Source organism: Armigeres subalbatus, chromosome 2, assembly GCF_024139115.2.
Source record: "Armigeres subalbatus isolate Guangzhou_Male chromosome 2, GZ_Asu_2, whole genome shotgun sequence".
NCBI lineage: Eukaryota > Metazoa > Arthropoda > Insecta > Diptera > Culicidae > Armigeres > Armigeres subalbatus.
This window is the reverse complement of record NC_085140.1, coordinates 201480076-201496260: the sequence shown is the minus strand read 5'-3', so window position 1 is coordinate 201496260 and position 16185 is coordinate 201480076. Positions and strand designations below refer to the sequence as shown.

Genomic DNA, 16185 nt, shown 5'->3' with positions numbered 1-16185 from the left:
GAAATTGAATTTTGGCTGCAGCTAATAACTCTCTGCAGAAAGGATTATTTGGCCGAAAGGGTCGTTTGGACGAAAGGGTCATTTGGCCGAATAGGTCATTTGGCCGAATTTGGATCAATTGGCCAAAAGGGACGTTTAGCCGAAAGGGTCATTTGGCCGAAAGGGTTGTTCATTTGGAATAGTTCATTTGAAAAGTGAGAAATTACGAATGAGAAGAGAGACACCTCACTTCTCACTCTTCATTTTTCTCTTCTCACTATAAAAAGTGAGAAGTGCGAAATGAGTAGTAAGACGTCTCACTACTCACTTTGCGCTCCTATTTTTTCACTGTGAAAGGTGAGAAGTGTGAAGTGGGTAGTGAGACTTCTCACTTTTTACAGTGAGAAGAGAAAAATGAAGAGTGAGAAGTGAGACGTCTCTCTTCTCATTCCTAATTTCTCACTTTTCAAATGAACTATTCGGCCAAATAAATCTTTCGGCCAAACGACCGTTTCGGCCAAATGTCCCGTTCGGTCAAACGAACCTTTCGGCCAAATAACCCTTTCGGCCAAATGACCCTTTCGGCCAAACGACCCTGTCGGCCAAATGACCCTTTCAACCAAACGACCCTTGCGGCCAAATGACCATTTCGACCAAATGACTTTCGGCCTGATGGTTTGTTCGGCCAAATGATATATTCGACCAAACAACTTTCGGCCAAATGACCCTTCCCCATTTTTCCGCTCAGCAAGTGGGAATGCATCATCAGAACCGGTGCGCCCCGCAATTGGGGCTTTTAAAAAAAAGTGTATCATGGATTAAAGTCCCACGAATCTCTTCATAATCGTAATACCTAACGAAAAATGACTCTCAAGGTGTGCTCCCTATCGATAGTGTATACAGACATGAAAATTGAAAGATTTTCTCATTCTTCTTTGGATTCAAACCCTGACCAACATCCATGATTCTCTAAACGCTTTAAACGCTTCTGTCTCTAAACGCTTCTGAGTGCACCGCTGGTGTAACGCCCCGGTGAACTTGGTGTTAGCCGGTAGTTTCTCCACTAGCTCCTAAAGGAGGATAGAGTTAGAAAGAAGGCTTGCCATTCGTACGGATTTTAGGTGGCCGCACAAGTGTCATTAGTTTATAGGTTCGTACTAGTTCCAACCATCGAGAGCATTTAGTTTGAGATCAATGTTTTAAATGATTCTTTCACAGGACGTTCAATCTTTACAATAGATACACAGTGTTCCTCCACTCCTAAACGAACTAGCAACACTTGTACATGGTGTCAGTCTATTAGAATTTTCTTGTGTGCATTTATTTTAACAAATATCAACCATAGACCGCCTCACCAGACCTGTTAAAACTTGCAAGGTGGCTACTGGCGTTTTGTTTATCGCGTTGTTGTTCGTTTGTTGCTGTTTCTCAACAATCATTTGTTTTCACAGAATAAATTTCCGATATCCATTTTCTCCTGCGAAAAAGCAACTCTTGTTCTCGGTGGTTCTAACACTGTATACAGAAGAAAAACTCAAAGGTGCAGCCCTATGGGGCTGTATGCTAAAGTGACGTAGGACTACGCAGCCTTACTTAATCGATTTTTTACGTAGTAGTAGCAGAACAAACACTCTAGATATTGCTTAGGGGTTGACAGTAGGTGTTATGGTATATCTCTATTGTTTGCATAGCGGAACTTTAAATCGATTTCTATATGTTTGTATTGGAATTACACATTTGGAAATACACAGTCTAAAAAAGACTGAAACATCAAGTGAAATTTTCTCAAAAGATTCCGACTTTGGGTTTGTTGACGTTTGTGATTGGAAATGCGCATTATTGAAAATAAATTATTTTAGCAAACACCAGAACTGCTGAAAAATAATCTAATTTTTACTGGATTCACTGAATTGAAAATGAATTCAGAAATTTGAAAAATTTTCTTTCCTTGCTAATTAGTATTTTACTTTTTGCACCTTTCTGGAGTTTGTCGTGGCAATTTTAATAAACTAGGCCAGATTCATTTTTTATAATGCGTCTTTTCAAACATTAGTAACAACCAAATGACTAAATCTTGTAAGAAAACTTCACTTCCTACTCATAAATGGCTGCAGAAGCTATCGCAGCAAATAACTTTTCTGTCGCAACCATCGCTGACAGCTGTCACCGCTCTCTACGCTATCATTGTTATTGAATATTATTGACAAGATACGATTCACGCTTTTTGTTGGTTGGGTAAAATTATAAATACGCCATTTTGTTGGTTTGTAAAATGTTGGTTGGTTGAGGTTGAATGATCTGCAGCAACCACGCCGAAGACCACCATCAAGCCCTCTGCGGAATTTCGATCAAAATGGTTCGCGCGCGCCGGAAAGCAGCTTTCTTGTATTCAATAAAGTAAGCCCATTAGCTTCGACCCCACTTCGATTCAAATGGTATGAGATCGAGGCGATCTAGGTACTGCCAGGAATAGCTTCGTAACGATCTTTTTGATTCAGGCTTCAACGTCAGCTAGGGACACCGATGTCGCGAAACGCCAAACGTCTTCTGAACTGCTTTATTGTAAAGCGGAGCGGTTTATGTTGCCTGTGGAAGAGTTCCTCGCTCCGTGCCAGAGGACCCAGGCTACACTGACACCGGGCATCGTGTGTAGGATCCGATTTCCTTGAACAAGGAGAAGAATCCTGTGGATTCCGGTTGTGGCGGAAGTGCATGCCGCGGCAAATAGCCGCCAGCACACTATGGTGAAACGGGAGGACACCTATTTCGATGCATATAGCCTAAGCGGGTATGAAGGGAAAAACTCCGGAAGCTATTCGAAGGTGCTGGTTGAAGACTGGGGAAAGTATTCAGACAGGCTCCCGACGTCCTACACAAGTTTGCTTCAAGCCATACAGCAGTCTGTTGATAACGATAGACAAGGTTAATACTCCGAGCACCTTGACGACTTTTTGGTTTGGAATCGGCTGCTTGATAATTTCGAAACTATTGCTGGAGAGATGTTTCCGTTCGTTGCACACATACCCGCGGACACTTTTCCCGGCCTACATGGTTAAGCTGACCGACAAACCGCTTCTTGGGATCAAATACGCTTTCACACCAGAGTGTGCCCGACGACCACAAGCGTTCTTGGGAAAGTCATTGAAGATTCCGTTCATGACAACCGTAAAAGGGGCTACCGCCAGAACGGACCCCTGCGGGACTCCAGTTTCCTCTGGAGGCGGAGTTGCTGATTTAAATCCGGAAGGACTTGCTAGAGAGAAAGTTGTGAACAAAAGTTAAAAGGTTAGCAGTGAAACCCCAGTCTACCAGCTGCTTCAGCACTGGTGGGGTTCATGTGCAGGTGAATGCTTCGAAATATTCAGAGAAACTAGTTCGACGTGTTTCCTTTGGTCGAAGGCGCTTTGGAGTATGACTAACCTGCAAAGATAGAACTGACCCCATATCCCGGGCGAACACGCTGGCGGAAACAAATCTTTCGTTAGCATCAAGCTTACGCTTAACTAAACTCTCGACAATCTTTGATACCCAGGAGGTCAACAAAATAGACTGATAATAATGCGGTGTCGCGGTGAGGAGTCACCTTTATTAGGGATTGGAATAACGTGGTTGAGCCGCCATTCGTTGGGAAAAGAAATGCCTGGTTTATTGGAGAACCTAGCGGGTCCAAGATTATTCGAAATATTGCTTTGAGCTTTTGAAAACCATCTGGGTCTCCACTTATTTATTTAATAATTTATATATTGAATAACAATGTAGTGTAATTCCTTTTAAAGTAGTACGTACGATGAATTCATGTGTTCTACCTATAATCCAAAATTTAAGATATTTACAAAAAAAGTTTAACTTTATTCTAAACCTGATAGCTGTTGTTGAAAACGACAATGCATCACCGACGATGCGAGTGATGCAAAAAATTCCCCGAGTTCATTAGCCACCTCCTCTGGCAGATCGGAGATAGTACGGTCTTGTGAATCTATGCAGATGGAGGAAGATCTATGCTTTGCACTTAGCGCTAAGCATATGCGGTATTTCGAAAAATTTCGTTTTAGGGCATTCGAAACGAAATTCCGCGGAATTTCGCGGAATTTGAGTATGGCGAAATCTGATATTCTGATTTCGTTTCGTATCGTAAAATTTGAAAAATTTCGACAGAAAAATCATACTTTTAACGAAATTAAACGAAATTTTGCGGAATTTCTAAATGAATTATTCAATAATTCAAGTTGTCAAATCATGAAAAATTTCGGCTGCGCCGCTGAATAAATCATTGAAACTCTACTCAAATTTTTATTCATATAAATTTCTCACTAAATCTCGCTACGTAATACAATTCTGTATCTTCAACTGAAACGCATTCAGGTTTTCACTTGAAAATTTCTTCAATGTTTTGTTGAAAGTGTTCAAGTATAAATCGTAATGCATATCATTGCATTGCGTAATGCATTCATTTATATAATATTGTTCAGTGACGTAAACATAATTTGTATATCTCATCGTGTTGGTAAGCTCTATTTTTATTCAAGTTGACTGAGTTGTGTAAATAAAAAGTAAAAATCTTGGAGGCTCAATTGACGTGAAGCGTTACGGAGCCGAGATCAAGTTTAATATAACATTTCTGTATTTTTATACATAGTGTTAGTTTTGGGGAAATGTATTGTATTATGAGGCGATTTTTCGATCTGTGCTCTAGTTGTGAAAACTTTTCGGTAAGCAAAATATTCGTCACTGATCTACTGAGTATTGTTTGTTTTCCGTTGTCTTTTGAACGTATTCAATTTGAACAACCATTGTTTGAAAACAGTGAAATGAAGATGGTGATGTTTCAGAAGTTTTCCTGATTAAGTAGATTTTAGATCTTTGCAGATTCAAGAATGCTCTAGATTTGTGGCATTCTCTGATATCTCATTTATTTTAGATTCTGGAATTGATTAAGATCCTTCCGATTGAGATCATTGCCATGACCTAAACTTTACCGTCAGATATTTTTGATTCCGTATATCATGCATGCAAAAAAAAGCGTTCATACTCGTGAACTAACGAGTTCACGATGTATTTTAAGGCACGCTTTCGGGACTGGAAGCTCTTGAATCCATGACTTAAATCACACTGTATTTATGCTGGTTCGGAATTCGGGAACCTTTTTTTTGCGTGTGGATATCTAGAATTTTCTCACATTTTCTAGATCCTGCAGATCCAGATTATTCAAATGCTTCAAAGTTGTATCGATTTTCTGTTACAATCGTGCCGGTGCGGCGCGTTTTCCGTAGGGCAGTTTGTTGTTAGTTTGGACGTGCTGCTGGTTTTAAAAGTTAATATTTAGCAATTTACGTTTAGCGTTTGAGTGTGTTAGCATAAAAGGTGTTTACATTATTCTCAAAGATTTATAACTGTTGATTTTAAGTATTATATTCATTTTTGTCATTTTTTATCTAACAGTCATATTTCTTAAGTGAAATCTTTTGTGTTTGAATCTTTCGCTTCTCTACAATAAATAATGGATACGAAGAAAGATAAACATTGAGTTTTGAAACACATTGTTTGTATGATTACGTACCAAATTAATTTGGTTACACTGGCCACCACCTTGCCAGAGCTACCGATTGAAGGATGTCTCGATTTAATTGTCACATCATGTCCTATCTTTCAGCAAACACGTACCGTTTTGACTCAAATTCCGAACACTCGCTTTTAAATGGCCATTTTTTCTTTATTTATGTAATTCTCTCAATAGGAGCTTGAATTCTTTTGTAATCTTGATCCTCAGTACAAAAAAACGATGAAAACTTTTGTTTTAGGGCGCTCAAACGCCAGTGTTCGGGATTTGAGTTGTTTAGATACTCAAAATTACCTTGATTCTATAACTTCAATAGATCCTCAAGACCCTCACCCTGTGTTATTCATTGCAGCTAGAGACTTAGAAGATGCGATTGAACGCTTGAATGAAGATTTGCATTCTTTAAGTAGATGGTTGAAGTACAAACAGTTGAAATTGAATATTAGTAAAACAAAGTACATGATTATTTCGCGAAATCGTTCAATTGATAATGTCTCGGTGAAAATTGATGAAGAGACACTTGATCGCGTACGGGAAATTAAATATCTTGGCGTGATTATTGATGATAAATTGAAATTTGACCAACATATTGACAATGTCATCAAGAAAATAGCCAAGATGTATGGGATCCTCTGTCGACTGAAAAACGAATTAAATATTGCTAGCAAAATACAGTTGTACAAATCAATCATCTCTCCTCACTTGGACTTTTGTCCTTCCATTTTGTTTTTAGCAAATCAGACACAAATATCGAGATTGCAGTGTTTGCAGAATAAGATTATGCGTTTGATTTCGAGATGTAACAGATTCACTTCTTCAACTTTTTTGTTGGATGCTTTGCAGTGGCTCTCGGTGAAGCAAAGAATTGTGTATTTGACAATGGTGTTCATTTTTAAAGTAATTAACGGATTGCTGCCTCGATATTTGTGTGATCGAATTGAAAGAGGAAGTGACATTCATAGATATAACACAAGAAACGCGGAAGATATAAGAACACCATACTTTTTGCATGGAGCTTCACAAAATTCTTTGTTTTTAAAGGTATCAATTATTTCAATTCGATGCCTACACATATCAAACGATGCAACGACATTATCACAGTTTAAGAGACTTTGTGTTTCACACGTAAAAGCTGCCTTTTAAGCAGCTACTTAGTTGACTTTTATAATTCAATAAATTTTGTATCTTGACGAAGTTTGACCGACGGATTGTTTGTTTGGACAATTGTATTTTATATTTATTGAGGCCATGATAAACTGTTTTGTTCGCCTCGATGATGATGATGGATTTTATATATATTGACGTAATTGTAATCTGACCTTTTTGTGTAGTCTACAAAAGTTTGAGTCTCGCGCGCGCAAAGCAGATATGGATGATTTTTTAACTTATGTACAGACTTGCAAATTTTCAACTGTTTGAATGATTCTTCGGATTAGTAATGGGCTATCTGGTAGAGTTTTGTTCCCGTGGTTGATACCGAAACTTTTGATATCGACGGAGCGGTAACACAAGTTTTAGTTTTGTTGACGACTTAGATTATTAATTTTATTGATGCTTACGAGTGATAAACGTGGTCTTGTATAAACATGAAACGCGATTCTTGGTGGAACTTTTGAAATCTGTGCGAGAGGTATCACAAGTTTTTGCATTTTAGTATAAACTCGAAGTATCACTACCGATGCTTATGAGAATCTGTAGATGAAAACAACAGTTTTTTTTAAATTTACATTTTTTGCTGGATAGTAATGAAAAGTTATGTAATTCATATCTGTGATGGTAATCAGATCGTTTTTGTTTTTTGCAAATCTGATTAAATTGTTATTATATCATTCAATTAATTATCTTAAAGATAAATCGTCTAGCTCAAACCTTTGTAGGGGTATGTGGCGGGACTATCATCATCAATACATAGGCTATATGGCAAATTGGTTTCCCTCTCAGCCCTATATACATGTGGTATTTATAAACTGGGATCCAATCGTCACACACTCACTCTCGTGTTCTGCGCAATTTTTGGGGGATATAGGGCCAACGTAAAAGATCTCCATCCTTGAATTGGGCCCTGATTCCTATTGGCTTCATTTATTTCTCTGTTAGGGTTTCTTCACCAGGGGATCTGCCCCTGCTGCGATGTCCTGCCAGATTTCAGCGCTTGCTTGCAAATTTCGCCTCCGCTCTTACGTAGTGTATGGAAGGCCTACGTCCATTCACATTGTGGAGTTGCTGTTGATATCGGATTTCGATGGCATCGTCGATGGGACTCAACATTCAGAATCCAGTTGTGAGACCACCAGGTCCGAGTTGTAAAACATTGACATCGGTTGAATCAGTTGAATCAGCAAATCTAAGAGATATCTGCTAATGCATACCAAGTATTACTGGCGTATAACATTACAGATTCCACGTTAGAGTTGAGTATTCGGGGTTTAGTGCATTGAATAGACTGCCACCCAACGTTGACTGGATTTGGTTTTCGACCTTCTCCACTGTTTTCCCGGCTACCGTGGAGTTGGAGTTGTTCACATCCAATGATTCGGTGTTGTTGATGGTAATGAGAGGAACGTTCAACCAGGTAATTCAGTTTACTCCAGTGCACTGTTGCGTTAGTACTGCAGTATCGTCATCTGGGACGAGGTAGTATGATTGCTCTATGGTGGGCTGCAAGAGCGGTCCATGATTTCGTTAAATTCTATGGGCAATATCAAGAGAGATATAGTACATCCAGCCTTTCCCCACTCTAGCGATTATATTGTGCTACTCTGGATTTTGTCTAGACCTCTCTTGCTTTTAGGGACACCCCTCAGTTTTTCGTGATTCATACGATCGAAGACGATTTCGTGGTCAATCAGTACCAATGGACCCTTGAAATTCATTCACCTGCTCCAGGATGGTGCAAAGCATGGCAGTATGGTTCTCACATGATCATCCAGGCGGAATCTTGTCTGCTGCCGTCGGAGAATTGTCAATCTTTCCCTATATCTGAATTAGGATAAGTCGTCAAAAGTGGTCTTAGTGATCGAATCAATGTTTCAGCTGATCAGTTGGATCGGTGAGTGACTGACATGTCTTGTCTTGTCTTGTGGCACCCACGGATTTGTCCTTGTTCCAATCAGGCGTCGTGAAATATCGTAGAGGAGGCGATTATCGCCGGTTGTTGCGGCTTTCCTATCATCGTTGACCGGGGAGTCAATCGCGTCCACTTCTCCCGTATGCAGCCAACAGTGTTTGACTTACTTATCTAGAGCCGCTTTTAGTTGTCAGGACTAGTATTTGGCTTCTCTGGAAATGGATCAGTTGAAAATAGAGACGGTGCCTTCTTGAGTTCGTAATAAACGCAGCGGTGACATCGCGTTTGAGAATATCATCTTATAATTGGCAAGATCTGACCACGCATTTTTCACGGGAGAATTCACTCGGGTGTCGATTCACCATAGACCGACTAGAAGATCCAGCTGTGAAGAGATCGTTCGTTGAAGAATAAAGAACTCAGTTAGTGGATGTTCTGGAAGGTGGCCGCGTAAAATAGAAGTGGGCGGCGAAGAATGCTTTTATCGAATCCGGTGGGATCAACTTGGATGAGTTGCGCACTCAGCAAATAGAATGGATGTAGCCCGACTGGAGATTGAGAAGCGTATAGAATCAAAGGCTGAGGAACGGGAAGAATCAGAGGAGTGAAGTACGAGTTCCGTCTAGGGTATGTATCTCTGTAAGTGGGAGTCGGACGTTGCTGCAGATAGGACAAGCTAGCGTGGGTGAACATCCTGGCCGATGAAGTAAAGATGGCTGCAACAACCGAAGATTATCGCCTCAATAAACTCAATGGCTTGGAAAGCTGAAATGTTGGTTCGATCACTTCGGACAGCTTCTTCAAGTCTCAGCCAGCGTTCTTCAAAAAGCAGCCATCCGAAGCAGGAAATCTAACGGCGCTAAATCTAAAAGCGATTGGAAGTTGGTGGAGGAGACTCTATGCTGTCTGTGATGTCTGTCTGAATCATAAAAATCTGTTTGGCGCCCATGGATGCAAGGGTTTTCAAATAAGGTCAGAGCTTTGTCTGACCTCATCTGGGTAGTCGCTAATGTGAGGCAAGGATGCATTTTATCTGCACTGTTACTTCTCAGCGTAATCGAAAAGATCTTGGTGGGTGCGATTAACCGTGTACCATACCTTGAGCTGCTTTGGCAGATTATTGTTGTGGAACATCTAGACGACTCTGATTTGGCTAATGAACACGAAACGCCATATTAGTACTGCGATGGTCGTTTGTGTGTGCTTAATGAGCTAACCGTATGCTTCTTCGCGGCGGGACCACCTTCAACGCCCGCAGGACCAGGTGGTTGAGTGTCAACGGGAAAAGCTCCTCAAACTTTGCAGTAGCCGAACAATCGGAGGACTTCAATATCTTGACAGTCTCTCATCAGATTGCGAAATTGCGATTAACATAGAACCAAGTGTCATGAAGTCTGTGGCTACCTTCGCGAGTGTTCGAAATATTTGGATACCCAACCGGATTGATCCACGCACCAACATTCGAATGTATTACTTTATCGTGAAACGTATTGTGTTTAGGCAAAAATAACGCCGATGATGTCTAAAATTTATAATGCGAACGGCCCTACAGCTGGATGTCGTATGCCGCGCAACATAAAAGCCATCAAATACCGATAACAATAGATGTTCGAAAACGTGGATGGAAATGGGTCGGCCATATATTGTAAGGGAGCTTATACGGAATCTGTAAGGATAGGATATAGAATATCTATGTCGATAGAGATAAATGCACGTATTTTCATTTAAAATACTATTGGGGACACATTTATGGTCTATAAATATTATATTTCGTATCAAGATAAAAACAGTATTGCATAAAGTTCAAAATATAAAAAAAGTACAAAAACCTAAAAAAAAAATTTTTTTTTCTTTCCTTCAATATTTTGGGAAATTTGAAGGGGGGGGGGGTGACATAAAATAAATTAAATATTTGTATCGGCCTTATGTACATATATAATATATACAAAAATTAGAAAATAAAAATTCCGCGGAAAAAAATACTAAATTTCGTTTCGTTCCGTAAAATTTTGAATCAAATGGACCTCGATTTCGTTTCGTTTCGAAGTCTCGGAAGTAAATCTGAATTTCGTTTCGTTTCGTTTCGAAACAACATTAGCTTTTCTAATTTCGTTTCGTTTCGTTTCGTCAGGAAAAATTGTGTTATCGCATACCCTTACTTAGCGCATTGACTTTCCCCCGTATTTCGACGGCGGATTGGGCTGGATTGATAGAGTCAAGGGATTCTTGTCACTGCTTATTTTGGTGTCTTGGAAGATCGTGTGATAAAGTATAAAAAAAATCTTGTTAAATCTCTTTTCTCGGTCTCGCTGACAGTTAGCTGACCGTGTATTTTGGTCGCTCATTCGTATCTTAAACTTCATCAGCTTCGGGGGCGCATCAATAGTTGGACTTACATCACATGTAAGGGGATTAGACGGAGAGGAGTGTAAGTGATATTTTGGACAAAGTTTAGTTAGGGATATCATACATACTTTGTTCTTATAGCTTTTTGGCAATATGTTGATATAAATTCTACTTCAATCATGATATATGTGAGATTTTACAGACAATTGTAAATTGAAGAATCATATGAATTTCGCAATTCGCTTAATATAGAATATATTAAGGTTTTTGTCACTAAAACTTTTTTACTTTTGACCCCCTCATTCATAAAATACAACATAGGGGTAATATGTATATAAAATGCGCCGGTCGAGTAAAATGCGCCTCCACCTTTTCTTGGTTTATATCCCAAATTTTGTCTCAAAATCGTAAGCAGCTGAGGCCAAAAACATTTGTAAGCTGTCAAACGAAAAAACTTAGTCAAAAACTCTGTATTAATAAATTATTAAAAAAAAGTATTATTTTGGCTCAACTCAACGCAATTTCGGCGTTTCTGGCCTTAAATGCTTTTTCTTCAGGTACAACAAATATTTTTTCTTATTACCATCAGTCTAAGACGTTGACTAACTGAAAGGATAGAGTTGACACTAATCTTGTGCAGAAGAGTTTAAAAGTTTTGGTGAGAAATATTGAAATATTTTGATTATCATTTTGGGGTGGCGCATATTGCCCAGCATCATTCATTTTGGATTGAAATTCTCAATTTTGGAATAAAATCGTTTTGTTTCAATATTGCTGGCTTTACATGGAAGGTTAAAGACGCTCTAAAAATAATTAATCACTTTACATGGAATTTTTTGGACCATACAATGACTGATATATTAGATTATTTATAAACACTTCGAAAATTCACGTTTCGGATGAAATGAACATTAAATTAAGTGATTAGCTTAGAGGGCGCATATTGACCGCATCTTCCCTAGTAAGTTTCAGGGTTGTGTGATATGACCGCAATGTAGATGTTGGACAACGTGGGGCCACCGTTGCGATTTATCTTTCTGTCGTGGCCATGCGATTATGTTTTGTACTTGTACTTTTGCAGTTTTCTTCTGTATAGAATGGTGGCCTTGCAAAGGACCCATTTATTTTCAATAATGCGCATTTCCAATACTTAACAGCAACAAAACGTTCCATTCCATTCCTCACCGGATTGGATTTCACAACAACTGAGCTACCCCCGCCAGTAAGCACGTGGAAATTGAAATCGCAAAACATTGAACTATGTGAAATTGTGTTCAGTTTGGAAAGTAGTCCTTCCAATTTTATTTCCTCGCTTCCTTGTTATGATAATATTATGAGCGATGATACGGAGAACCAATGCAGTTACCCTATGTTCTCGCATTAATCCAATATTTTCTTGTGCGCTCCTCTTGCTCCTTTGCTACGAGAGCCTTTTGTATCTAGCATCGATACCACCCACTGCCACCAAAGTACACTCTATATGCACTCGATTTATTTTTTCCATATATCGGTGTCCACATCCAGACTCACTGCGAAACTTGTAAAGATGACGAAATCCATCATACTGCAAAGGTCGTACGTTTCCCCCAGACCACGACGAGAGTGCAGCGGAGTCACACATAAATTTTATAGGAAAAACATGTAGCTTCGATAATGAAACCAATTATCGGAATATAATTTTCTTCATACTCTTCGTCGTCGTCGTCAGTGCCTGTCCGAATAAGGCCAAAGCTTCATGATATTTTTCCACCACTCACATATGAACACGTACCGATCCTTCTTCCCAAACGGTGCAGCACTTCGCTCAGACTTGCTCGAGGTTAGGTGCCCAGGCGCGGGCTGGTAGGACGAGAACCGATGAACTCCATCCGGCAAAGGTCTAGCAGTTATAGTTTGGCGATGACGCATTTAGCACTTCATATTGTGTGTGTCATAGCGAGACAGGCTGGGCAGAGGGCGGCACTGCTGGTTGGTTCGAAAGTGCCGATGAGTTGGATTTATTGGAGGTACAGAAACTGGCAATAAAATTGATCGCTGTACTTTGGAGCACGTAAATTGGAAGCATGACTCCTGGTGGGAGCGCCCAAGCTGGATCCCCCCAGTTGGAGCTCCGGGAAATATCCGAGAAATGCACTTTCAGCACGTGAGTGTTCGTAATCAGCGCCGGTGCATATGGCCGTATCGAAACGGGGGAGAGGTATGCAGGGGCGTTATAAATCCAAAATTGAGTGCCGGAAAAGTCGAACACGTTCTCATGCTTTGCGATTCTTTTTTTCGCTAGTGGTGCCGATTTTTATGCGATGAGGTTTGTGGAAATTTGCAGATTTATGATTATATCAGAGGTTTAGCGGCAAGAATGAACGGAAAATGTGGGGTTCGTTAAAAAAGGCGATAGGTAGACTGACTTGATCTATAAATCTCGATTAGTTATTACAATAAACTATATTACGATAATAAACTGGGCAATGTCATCCTTTGATATAACAGGAGAGTTTAGTTGAAACAGAGCTTGAATCTCCTATAAGAATCGTCGTGCGAGGAATACAAAATAACACAACCGCTAATCTGGAAATCTGGAAAAAATGTATAAAATTTCGTTATTTAAAAATCAACCCGACAAATTATGGAAAGCGTAATGAAATCTACTGCAAAGAAACTGTTTCATTTTTCATCTCAATTCACGTTGGTAGTAGGGCTTCAATTAGATAGTTTTTTGCTTCACACATGAAACTATTAAAACTATACTCACTATTGAAAATAGTACCAAATATAAACAGGCTTTCTGTTTTCTGTTATTGATTGGCTATCAGAAGAAAGACACCATACTCGTGTCGTAGAAATCTTGTTTCAATTGTCAAAGACTGCGTAGCCATTTAAAGTGTGCGTGTTCAACATTTTCGTGATATTTTTCAGCAGTAACCACGCATGGCTACAAAAAGTTAGGGCGAACTTTGATATTTCGAGATGATATAAATTTGTAATATAAAAGTATCATCGTATTAGCCTCATGATATACGAATGCAAAAATGGTAACCTGGCTTAGAAACCTCGCAGTTAATAACTGTGGAAGTGCTTAGTAAACACTAAGCTGCGAGGCGGCTCTGTCCCAGTGTTGGGATGTAATGCCAATAAGAAGAAGAAGAAGAAGATAAATTTGTATCAAGCTCCTAATTATAATAAAATATGTTCTCATCTAAAAAAAATTTACAATATGTTTCCCTCTCTTTTACTTACAGGTACGATTCATGATTAATAACTGGAATGAAACTTGAGTAACGCATTTCAATGATAAGTATAATAGTACAATGAAGAACAACTGAGCCTTGGTTGCAGTTATCCTGTGGATGTGAGCATATCGTCCCGAAACCAATAATTTTTATATCAGACTAGCAGACCCGACGTTTAAAATTGATTTATTCTCTGATTAGTTTTCGAGTTATGCAGAAATGTCTGTTTCATTTGTTTGGGAGTCCCCCTTTCTAAAAGGGGGGATGGGTGTAGAACCAAGGATGTTAACGATCATTCAGTAATTTGCGTTCGATCATTTAGTAGTTTGTCAATAACACATTCCAGGAGCTGAATTTCAAAATATTCTGGTGGACTTCTAGTGCGAAGGTTTTTCTACAACTTTGCCTAATGGCTCGTTATTAGAATTCAACTAAAAACGGAGTTAGAGCGCTAGTTGCAGTAACTCAAACTAAATGATTGGAATTTTATTATCATTAAGTCTAAGTTACTGAAACTATAGCTATAACTCCGTTACTAGTGGAATTCAAACAACGAACCATTAGGCAGAGTTGTAGAAAAACCTTCGCACTAGAAGTCCACCATACAACATATTTTGAAATTCAGCTTCTAGAATGTGTTATTGACAAACTACTAAATGATCGAACGCAAATTACTGAATGATCGTTAACATCCTTGTGTAGAACCATCGAAAGAATCTTCCCCGGCCCCAAAAACCTCTGCATACGCCGATCGGTTCAGTAGTTTCGGAGTCTATAAGGTTCAGGCAGAAAGAAATTCATTATTTTTATATAGATAGATTGTGATAAATACCTCTCAAAGTTCATTGCTTATGCTCCGAATCCCGAGACAGTCTTTTATTTAGAAGCAAATGAGCTCTGCAGTTGGTTAAGTTCGGCTAAAAACGCATATTGTTAGTTAAGAATTTGAAATATAAAACAGTAAATAATAATAATATATCTAACTGAAAAAAACAGTGAGACATTTAGAAAGAAATACGTTAAATTAAATTTATTGTTAATAAATCTGAAACGAAAGAAATAAATCAAACAACCTGCCAAGACAGGACTCTTCAAGTGATTCCTTCTCAGTTCCTTAAACAATACATCCACTGAAACCGATCCTATGCGAGCGACACTTTTGCCATCCTTCAAGTGCAACCCATTTCACGGTTTAAACGGGGCATTATAAAAATCTCCACCGAATCGTAAATCTATGCGGGTGGAATACTTTTTTTTTCCCTCCGCATCTGATCCGCTGAAACGTTAAGCTCACATTGCAGTTTGGTTGAAAAATATCACATCGCGCAGCAGAAAACACCAAACGTCAACTAAGACCCAAACCGCGCACACCGCACCAATTCATCAAGCGTAAAAGGATCCACGGCCCGGATCCCACCGACCGACCAACCAACATGATGATGCGGAGCGTTCTCGAGTGCGCGCCGCGCCGTGCCGAATCAGCAGAGAAGGGGTTGACGGAAAAATATGGTTTACGATTATGATTGTCATATCGTTCTCACTTCGACGCGAAACGATGTGTTTTATGCGAATGTGATCCTGCAAACGGCCGACGACCACCCCCATCCCCGCCGCGGCTTCTTTTTCCCATCAAGTCTTGCCTTCGCATATCGTAGGTTCCATACACTTTTCATAGGAGTGATGGGGAGTGTGGGTTGGCATGGAAACACACGGGCCACTTCGCCATCGGAGCTGCTGTATTGGGGAAGAATTTTGAAATCGATTGTTCGCTTCTATTTTTCGAGTATTTATTCCAATAACGAATCAGAGGTGTCAAAAGTGGGAGTACGAATGATTTATGCCGGTTTGAGTTTAAAATAATTTAAAGCCGTATCAACTGTACTGATTTCTTTATTTTGAAGTCCTTAGTTCAAGATCACTTGTTTTGAAAGGTCAGCGATGCAGACAATGTATTTTTAATTTCATAATCAGAAGATAACCCGAAAAAAGCCTAAACTAAGGGTATGTGA

At 39.4% G+C, this 16185-nt stretch overlaps 1 long non-coding RNA gene across 1 annotated transcript in view; it reads left to right on the top strand.

The window, feature by feature from the left end:
- LOC134215756 (uncharacterized) overlaps nucleotides 1–14451 on the top strand; it is a 106842-nt gene extending 92391 nt beyond the window's left edge. Inside the window, exon 4 of the long non-coding RNA XR_009980295.1 lies at nucleotides 14186–14451. This is a non-coding gene — a long non-coding RNA (uncharacterized LOC134215756). The remainder of the gene's footprint in view (nucleotides 1–14185) is intronic.
- Nucleotides 14452–16185: the final 1734 nt, after the last annotated feature.